We start from the raw sequence: 10,277 nt of genomic DNA, 5'->3' as shown, positions 1-10,277 counted from the left end.
GCTGAGCTTGCGGCTTATGCCAACCTGTGCAGCCTGAGCCACAGGAGAGACCTCACAGAGCTCCATCTCTTTAACCAGGGCTTCACAGGTCAAGCAGGACATAACCGTCCTGCACAGAGGGCTGCAAAACGTAAAGCTCCAAGAAACCTCAGGTCAAAAGCTTGGGAACCGCATCCATCTCTTTTCAATCCAGAGCTGGCAAGCAGGGATTGTGTATCAAGGTCTCTCTTGGTAAGGGAGAGGTGATTAATGAGTCTGGCTCATAAAACCTTGGACAGAGAACTGAGGAGACCTGCCGGGCTCTTCCGCAGCACAACGGCAGCTGGGTGCAAGGTGGGTCTCCTCCTGTCATGGAAACCTGCTCTGCAACTTGCCCTGCACCGGAGGCATCAAGGGACTGCCGCTGTTATGGGGCAAAAGCCTCTGGAAGGTGACATTTTCTGCAGTCATTTTATTTTCTTTTTCTGAAAGAAACTCAGGCCGTTTGGAGTTTTCTTTGATTTGAATTTCAGAGGAAGCAGAGCAAACCAGCTGTGCCTTGCCTTCTGACAGGGAGCAGGTGGGGAATAACAGAAGTGAGGAGAGAAGGTGAATTGAGCCACAGTTTGGCAGCATACCCAAGTGTAGCAGCACATCTTTTATGCCATTTAATTGTTTCCTGCAACTCAAATAATGTGGACGGCATTAGTAATAATAGCAGCTTCATTATGTTCCTTTTTTTGATGTGCTGTCTAAAAAGCTGGACATTAGGAACCTGGCATTTTAGGCTTCCTTTGGCATTTTGTTTTTCTGCAGAACCTGAAAATACTTCAATGAAGCCTATTAAGGCCTAATACAAATGTGTGCAAGCAGAGGAAACCTGCATGCAGAGTACAAATAACGAGTTTTTTAGCAGGTGGGGTGTTAGTCATGGGTTGTGATACTGCAGCACTGAGCTTTTGCACTCCCAAAAATGCATGAACTTCTAGGTCAGAGACCAGGATCCCTTGTTAGGAGCTACCTTCATTTAGCACAGAGCAAAACATGTCCTGTTGGCTTAGAAGCCTTGTTGGGATGGAGGTAGGAAGGTGCAGGGGACACAGCATGGCTTGAAGAGCTGGGGGAAGAATCTGCTCCAGCCACCTTGGCCATTGTGGAGGTCAGCTAAGACCCTGCCTCCTACACATTTATCATGGCCAGTACATTAAATCATCTCACTCGATGGCTCCATCTATCTCTTCGTCACGTCCTGCTGGCCAGCTCTCGTCAGTGGCATGTTTGGAAATGCAGTGTGGCACCTCTGAGTGCCCAGAGGGTTTCACAGCTTGGTGTCATTCAGCCTGCATTAGGCTTCAGTGAAGCATGTACTGACCACGAGTGAAGGAAGGAGGAAGGGTTCCTGCCAAAAATACAGCCAGTTCAGCTGCAGTGCTGCTGAGGCAACGGTAGAGGTGGATTTTGTGTGCTGCCAGTTCCCAGCCAACAAACCCTTATTTTGTTCTCAGTACATGGATGCGTTATTTTGCTTTTTTGACTTTGACTCCCCAGCTATAAAGAGCCAGAAGGATGGATCCTGCTCCCGCTGCCGCCAAAGCAAATGTGGAGCTATCCCACTGCTTGCAAGATTATCAATGCCTTATGTATACAAGGCAGATTGATTTTCTTTTCACCCCAGTGCACAGAAGGGGGACAGGCTAAAGAGAGGGTTTAGTGGCACTGAGGATGGGAGGTAGGTGGTTGCATGAAAAATATTCACGTGAGATGCTGGAGTTTGTCACAATTCAACCTCCTTTTCTTCCCGAGGAGGTCTGCAGCCTACGATGTTTACATTGTCAGAGGGTATTTACCATCACTGCTGCAACGGGTTTTCCTGACACTTGCTGGGGAGCACGGACTCGCTGAGAAGGAAGAAGTCAATGCAGCAGCAGCCCGGAGCGATAGGATGTGAGAAAATCCTCTTGCACATAAGACAAGAGGCTAGGCTGAGATTTCACAGTTTGCTGAGACACAGTCTTTGCAATGACCTACATTTGTACATGATATATGGGACCCAAACATAAACAAGACATGATGAAAGAGCTGGGGAAGGGCAGAAGTGGTGTGTGGTTCCTGGGAAGGCTCTGGGAGGCTGTGCTGGTCAGAGCTGGACCCTCAGTGCTGGGATCAATGCTGCACCAAGTGTGCCGGTCCTAAATCAAACCGAGGTGCCTGACCTGTTTCCTGTCAGCCAATAACAAGATGAAATCAGTGACAAATATGGCTTTCCCTGGGCAGCCTCAGAAAGCTGGTGATGGGAAGAAGAGGGGCATCAATGGTGATGTGTCCAATGCACCTGAGTCTTGAAAGAAATAGTTCAGGAGAGAGTTTGGGCTATTTGTGTTCCCCCAGCTCTTCAAGCCATGCTGTGTCCCTGATGCCAGGCTAGCCTGGGTTTGGAGACATCCACTGGGTGAATATCCATGTCCTTTCAGATGTTACAGTGTCACTCAAAGGTCACCAAGCACAGCTAGGTGACCTGGGTGGCTGCTGTTAGCTAATACCTGCCTTCCCCAGGGTAAGTGGGCACCAGGGATGATGGTTTTTATGACGCATTCTCCCCAGAGAGTACAAGGATGCTTCTTTTTCTTTTTTGCCCCTTTTCTCACCCCATTCCTCTTCCTTCAAATTATTTTGTATTTTCTTTTGAGTTTAGCTTGTGGAAGGGGTTCCTGATAATAGTCTAGCACAATTTTAAATGTCCTCCCAAACCAGGGGAATGTAGCAGGCATGTGAGGGCTTTTTATTTTTCCCTGTGCACAAAATCCATTCAGTATTACTCATATTTTCTCAAGACTAAAGATATTCTACGTGTTGAGGTGACATGATGGATGGACTGAAGACGAGGTCTGAAAGGATCAATGGCACTTTTGTAAAAGATGGATGAAGCATACAGAGGATTCCCGTATTCACAAAAAGCACCCACTTTTTGTGAATACAAACACCTTTTTTCCCTTCCTTCCCCATGTGAAGGAAGAAGGAACCTGGAGTGAAAAACCTGCCTCCAGTGAAGCCAACGGCGAGTGCCACCGGTGGCAGCGAAGCCAGGACATCGCTGCTGGAGCTGCTGCAGCTGCAGCCTGCCCACGCCTCTGCCAGGGGCTGCCATCCCGTGGGTGTGCCTTCGTTTGCTCCTGCCAGCACCAGTCAACGTATTAGAAAGACAACAGCAACGATAAAATTGTTGTCATTCCTTCTACTGGAATGCAAAAATACAGTCCTGTGTGAGTAGTTGCAGCCACGTGTGTAGGACATGGCTGGTCTAGGCCGCATCTGCTTGCACACGGCCGTAACCTCCCTCCTTGGACACCCACGCGAAACAGGACATTCGTGTGTGTATTCCAGATTCAACCTGAAGCTAGAAAACACAAACAGTGGCAAAAAGGGGCTTATTTGGAGCTGTGAATGTAGGTCATGCTGAATGAAGATCAGTGTCCTACATGTCCCAGTTTTGAAATCGCAGAATAAAGTCACAGTCGCTGGGCCCTGCGACGGTCCTGCTGCTCTCCCTGAAATGGGGGAACCCAGCCTCAAAGGTCCAGAATAAGGGGGAGGCGGCCTATTCTCCAAAAATTGAGATGTGCTAGGCTGGGTTGGAAATATAGTTTGTAAGCCAGTATTGTGCTCGTACTGAAAGGACTGTGAGCACCCTGGAGTGGCTGTTGTGTAAAGAGTCAAGGATGCCTAGGGTGTGGGGGGGAAATGAACATCTCGCCCTTTCAGCAACAATTAAGGCTTACTACTGTGGAAAAAGTTAAACGGTTTGCCCTACATCAAGCAGGCCATTTTTTAGCAGAGGAAAGTGAACCAGGGTCTCTCTCTAGGGAGCATGAAACGATGAGTCCTGGTCCCCTCTCTGAATCACAGCTCTAAGTTTCCCTTCCACCTATTGCCTCCAGACCCATGTTCTGCACTGCTGCTGCTCCTGCCCCTCCTCAGGCTCTCAATCACCCAAAAGCTAAAACACTGGCTTGAAAGGATTTGAAAAGATCCAAAATTAAACTTGTTTATTTATTCATTGGTACTTCGTTGTGTTTTATATAGTGTTGTCTCCTAACTAATTTGAGCGTCTCAGTAGACTCTGCACACCCTGCCACCTGCAAGGTATTCCAGGTAGTGTTCTGAAAATGGAAACTGAGCTCGGACTCAGATTCAGGAGCTGGATCTGCAGAAGAAAAACGCCCTTTGAAGCAATATGAGGCTCAAAGGAAGATCGTGGTCTTCTGCAGAGGTGTGCTCAGGCTGTCAGTGCAGCACACTCCCATGCCACGTGAGAGCCGGAGCCGCCATGCCCAGTCCAAACACATCATCCTGGGGGTGTGTTTGATGTTGGAGAGACAGAGCAAGCTGGATTTCAGGCTGCAGGGAGGTCAAGAGCCAGGGCACAAACAGTTTCTTGGCAGGTTTGGGCACTCAGCAGCCTTTTTTTAATCCCCAGCAGCCTGCATGCTGATACCTCTGTGCCACCTGTGCAGTCTCATCGGTCTTTTTAGCATTTGCAGCCAAAGCCTCAGCAGGGGATCAAGTGTTAGATACCCTATTCACCTGTCTTGATGTTAACTGAAGAATTATTAGTATAATAAACATTTTACCTTGTTTTTTTTAAGCCTCAGTGCAGAACATTTTGTAGAATTCGACTGCAAATCTGGACCCTGTGGCTTTTGTCAAAATACTAAATACTGAACTCTCCGCTTGCCTCCCTTCTGACATCGTTAATGATAATAATCATCCCCCCACAGCTGCTAATCCGCTTTGCAAAACGCTCTGCCATGTGCTGGTCTGTCTCCTCTGCCCTGTGTATTCTGCAGTCATTTATATCAATTCAATACAACCATGGAAATGACCTGGTGGGACTTTAAAATCCTGTAAATGACCACAGAAGATGGAGGTCAGCAGAGATGGGCACCCACTGTTCAGGGATGGCTCAGCCTGTTATTGAAGTCTGGTCAGCTCGGAGCTGAGCGTAGCCGCTGTCCTTCGGCATGGGTATGGCACAGCTGTTTCTCGCTGCAAAAGCGTATCTCATGCGAGGAAAATCATGGCAGAAGGCACTTGTCAGAGCAGGGATCTCTCCTGAATCCTGTCTGAAAGATTCAGGCATACTAACTTGCTTTTATTTTTAGCAAGGGCAAAATCTAGTCCAGTTGCTGTGTTAGAAACACACCCAAGCAAACAGAATCCACAAGTAATTAGCCTGACCCCCTGCCTGAGATACCGATTTATTTTTTACATCTACCTTCTCTTGATGTGCAGGTGTTAAGTCTCAGCTCATTTCATGTTTCTCTTTAAAATGATCTCTGAAGTGATGGGTCCCCTCAGACTAGTACTAAAGTAATGATTGCAGTAGTTCTGGGACAACCTTTGCGATGGGCACAGATTAATCACGCACCAGTTATGGTGCAAATGCAACCTCACAAGAGAATGGCAAGACCTCAAATGCTCCCTCATATAATGGTAACAGTGAGCTTTTATTTAATGTTCTCCAGCAATCTATCTCCAAGAGCTTTAACAAGGTGGGCTACTGTTTCTCTCCTTTAGAAAATAAAGAGCTGCAGCAGAGATGCTAAATTACCTCCTTAAGTTCACACGTTTTAAGGCCTGCCTAGTACCACCAGGAAAAAAAAGCCGTTCCCATTAAATACACTTCTGATGAAATTTTCAATTCTGTATGCTTAAAGTTTTCCATGGGAACAACATGATTTTTACAGATGTTCTTGACTGAGAAAAACCAAGTCACGTCAAAATGATCCAACCTGCAAATTTCAGGCATGTTTGTCTAACCCACGAGGTGTCTCGTGGACCCCGCAGCCCTGCAGCGAAGCGTTGCGGCTAGCAGAGGAGCACCAGGGCACGTTATAGACAAACTGTGATGCCAGCAGGGCATTTCAGCAACATGGATGAAGTCAGAAAGGCCAAAAGCTTTTTTGTCTTTCTAAATCCCTGTGCGTGCGCATTTGTGTAGCTTTCTCTTCAGTCAAAATTGGGGCTTTTGTCTTCATTCCCCAAGAAAGTGAATACTGAGACTCTGGAGTTCTCTGCAGGGTGGGAATGCGCTTCTGCCCAGTGGGTGGGGTGGGACTAAGACTGCAGAGGGATGGAGCACACTGATTTTCCTGCTGACAGGTCCCCGCCCTCCTGCAACAAGTCTGTGCTCTTATAAAAGAGTAAATTTGTGTCCTGCCTCAAAAGTTTTGAACTGCCCACACACTCAGCTTTATGATAACTACTCAGGTGTCCAAAAGGAAAGAGCTTTTCCTTGTGGTCTGTAGAAGATTGCTGGTCTGGGTCCTTTGGTACAGCCTTGCCCCATTTCTCCCTCCTGGTATATTACAGCCCTGAGACAAGCCCACTGCAAGACTTCTTTTTTTTTTTTTTTTAATGAAATGCCTTGCAGCCTTTACCAGCACACTGTACAATCTTATCATAAATAATTAAAACTACAGCTGTCAAAATAAATGGCTGAAGTCCATTTTGGCAATGCTATGAAATATTATCCTACGAGGTTTGGGGCGGTGGGGGGAGATTGTGTTTTTGTTGTGGTTGCACGCTGGCAGATAGGAGCCTAGCAGTGCCCTGTAATCAGCAATTGTTTCCCACTCATTAGTTCAAATTAGAGCAGCTCTGATGACAAGTCGAATGGCAACTCCAGCTTCTAATGGCTGAGGAAGGTGCAGGCTGACCCTTCTCACAGGCAGAGCAGAATGGTTTATTTTGTCCCGATTTCTGAAGAGGGGAACGGGCACAAGGCAGTTGTATAACGCTACGTTCGGATGGGTTTGCAGCCGGGAGGTCTGGGGCCAGCAGCGAGCACGTGGCTTTGGTTAGAGAAGCAGAACTCTTGGCAAGAACCAGCAAACTCCTGGGGTCTGGGGAGGCTGCAACCTCCGTGTGTTTTGCAGACCATGGCCTCCCCAGTGCCCCTACTTTGGGCTTTATTTCAGACCCATCTTTTCTTGATCCCCTCCCTCCAAAATAGAGCTGGGGAGACATTTCTGTTGGAAGAAAATACACATTGGGTTAGACAGGTCCACTGGTGCAATGTGTGCAGGCAGGCTTTCAAATGTGTGCAGTGAGCAAAGGGGCTTAGGGACAGCAGGGCTGGAGGTGGTAGGAGTTTCCATTTGGGGCTTGCTTAAAACTGCTGGTGGGGGCTCTGGTTCTCAGGGTCTCTGCTCCCAGCACCACAGCAGCGAGACCAAGCTCTTAAGATCTCCTGAACTTCTGTTTTCTCTCCCAGTCATTGAGCTTATCCCGAGGAGATTTTCCTACCTGATTTCTAACAGTGCAGGTCCTGACCCAGGAGATGCAGCCATGGCGGAGATGGAAGTAAGTTATGGCTGACAGTGTGATGTGAGATCCGGGTAAAAGCTGGGCTCTGCAGGGACGGGGAAGAGGAGTGCTGTGAGCTTGCACAACTTTTTTCACCTATCATATGGCACATAGGACTTTTGAAGTCACACCTCTTGAACTTGGGATTATTTGAGATGCTCAGCTTTCATTAATACAACAAAAGCTGTGAGTTTCTGGCCCTCATGGTTACAGGGAAAAAGCTTGAAAAAAAGACCCTGAGAACCAGACAAATGTAACAAAATTAAAAATAGATGGCATACAGAAAGAGTCCCACAGGTATTATTCTAAAAAAGCCTTGTGATTTGAGAGGAAGATTGAACTCTGGAGTTATCAGCTCCAGAGCTTGTACTTCCTTCACAGGAGAGGGGAACATCCTGTAATGGTGGGAGCCTTTCATGGGTGTCTGCCCTCTCCTCCCACCCCTACCCTGGGTCACGATGACCCAGCCAGGGTGGACGTGAGTGTCCCCAAATCTGCTGCATGCCCCGGTCTGGCAGAGGCTGGGCTGTCTCTGCCACACGCCTCCGGCGGCTGCCAACTGGAAAGGACATTTTGGTATTATTAAAGTGGCAGCTCAGAGGTCCAGGAGCCAGGAGACCTGGGGTTTTGTCTCTGGCCCTGCCACTACCTTGCTGCCTGATTTGCAGTGGGTTGCTTAGACCAAGCCATCCCCACCCTGTAATGCCCAAAACACTGTGAGTGAGCGCTTGGCTAAACGATTTGCAGAAATTCAGGGCACTCACCTTTGCTGAACACTGTGTTTTTAATTGCCTGGCTTTAGCTATGGAGATGATGGTAAAACCCTCCATGCCTCTGTTTCCTTATCTGTGGAGTGAGGATAATGGCATTGGCTCATCATCAGAAATCGCATTGAGTCCTTCATCTGAGGCGGGATGGATGTTTCTCGAAGAACCTCAGGCATTTGGAAGTGTAAGTCCTGGTGAAAATCAGTTTTCAATTAGTCTTAGATGATTTAAAAAATTGTTTCCACGCTGTATCTCCCTACTGGGGCATGAGGTCTCATTTTTTGCACGTAGCTATTGATTTCATTCCAGAGCAGGAGCATTTGCTTGCAAAGGTTTTCTCCAGCTCCTACGCAGCCTCTAAGCAAGCTTTTCTCCAGGTCCTGGAGACCTGGGGCTGGACCCACACCTCATGGCTCCTTGTGCCCTCATGGGAGTGTTCTCTGGGCACTGCTGACTGGCTGGGAAACTCTGCTGGCTTCTTTGGCCAGAAGCATCCCAAATGACTACTGTGCTTGGATTTCTCTCCCTTCATGGATCTGGCTGCGCCCTTCGGGTGGCTTTTAAATGCCACCTCCCCTGGGACTTGTTAAAGCGCTTCATCAGTGCCCATCTTCCTCTGCAGGGATGACCTTTAACTCATCTCTACTGTTGCTACCTGACTCGGATCACCTCAGAAGAAAGGTTGCCATGGCAATTTCATATTCAGCTCAGCCAAAAAAAATCCAGCTTCTGTATCTTATTAAATGCTCCCTTTCGAGGACCCTACACGTGGAGAGCCAGGGGTTGCCTGCGTTCACTGCAACAAGGAGTTTGGTCACTGGGCCAGAGTGGCTGTTCCTTACCCCTTTTCCAAGGCCAAGGCATTTTGGTTTTTTCCCATGTTAGGGTAAAAGCTGGGGGTTTAAAGCCATTCGTATTACTATGAAAACACACCTCTGCAAAATGTCAATCTGCCTTTTCAAGGGGATTTTTCACTGCTCTAATCTAAACTGCGCTGTCAAATGTCAGGAGCGGCTGTTTAATGAGGATCAGTTGGAAGCCCTAATTGGATGGGTATTCAATGGGCTTCTTTTTTTCAGTTGTTGTTTTATCCTTGGGACTCTGTTTTCACAGAGATCCTAGTTAAATTTTAGAAGCTAATCTCTGTTTAAGCTACAAGCTCAGGGCACCTTGGTCCTCGGAGGTTGCTTGGAGCCATGGCTGTTGTGGGCTTTCACTGAGTTCACCTGGAAGGCAGAGAGAAAACCCATCCAGGATACTTCTGCAAAATCAACAAGGAAGCAACAAGAACAGCGTAGGCTGTTCTTTTCTTGCAAAAAGGTAAGTAGCATGCAGAGTAAAAACTAAGATCGAAGGGCACCAATGTCATGGGAGTGGCGGAGAAAAAGCCAAGGAGTGCAGGGGTGGTCAGCAGGCTCGGTGTGCAGCGGGGGTGCACCCAGGGCTCCCTTCTCCACTGAGAAATGTGCATACATGGGGGCATGGGGAAGGGGTCCGGCTCACAGGGATGGCCACTGCATTTATCTCCAGATGGACTGGGCATCCACAGCAGTAGGCAGCAAAACCCTGATCCTTTCCAAGTCCGCAAACCACCCCAAACGCATATAACCCTTTTAAAACAGCCTCAGATGATGCCTGCAGGCCCTGCAGCAGCTTCTCTGCACCTCATTAACTCCCTTCCATCATGTGCCAGCATTTCACTCCTGTGGCCTCTGTCAGAGGCAACAGGTGCTGCACAAAATGATTTTCGGTTGTCTGTCACCAAGCTCAAAATCTATCGTGCTGTACCGTCTTGGAAATTACAGCTGAAAGCCCTCTGAGCCATCCAAAGATCATCCCAGCCAAATCCCAATGTCCTGCACATCCTACCTCCTGGCGCGTGGTCCAGCTCCCCAACCTCTGGTGTGTACTGCGTTTCTGGTGGCCAGATGTATCCGATAGGGAAACAGCCTCTTGGCAGATCCCCATGGCGGCACAGAAGCCCCCCCTATGCTTTACTCTTTGTGCAGCACGTGCTTCCTAACAGGAAAGCCTTTCCCAATGGGTTTATTTCTCCGTGTGAACTCAGTGTCCTGAATGCTTTCACACAAACAATCGTTCTTTGATTTTCTCTCCCCTCCCCAAGAATTTATAGCAGATGATTTTTAAAACATCCTGGTTTCCTAC

The 10,277-nt window shown here is 48.0% G+C and overlaps 1 long non-coding RNA gene across 1 annotated transcript; it reads right to left on the bottom strand.

Moving 5' to 3' along the window:
- Positions 1-4,841: 4,841 nt before the first annotated feature.
- On the bottom strand, positions 4,842-10,034 carry LOC142059541 (uncharacterized). The gene is made up of 3 exons (XR_012661401.1): positions 9,981-10,034; positions 8,109-8,302; positions 4,842-7,007 (listed from the first exon to the last, which is right to left on the bottom strand). It is a non-coding gene; the product is annotated as an uncharacterized LOC142059541 (long non-coding RNA).
- Between the last annotated feature and the right edge of the window lie 243 nt (positions 10,035-10,277).

The sequence above is a fragment of the Phalacrocorax aristotelis genome, chromosome 7, assembly GCF_949628215.1.
Source record: "Phalacrocorax aristotelis chromosome 7, bGulAri2.1, whole genome shotgun sequence".
NCBI lineage: Eukaryota > Metazoa > Chordata > Aves > Suliformes > Phalacrocoracidae > Phalacrocorax > Phalacrocorax aristotelis.
The sequence above is the reverse complement of the archived record's forward strand: the minus strand, read 5'-3'. Positions and strand labels throughout refer to the sequence as shown.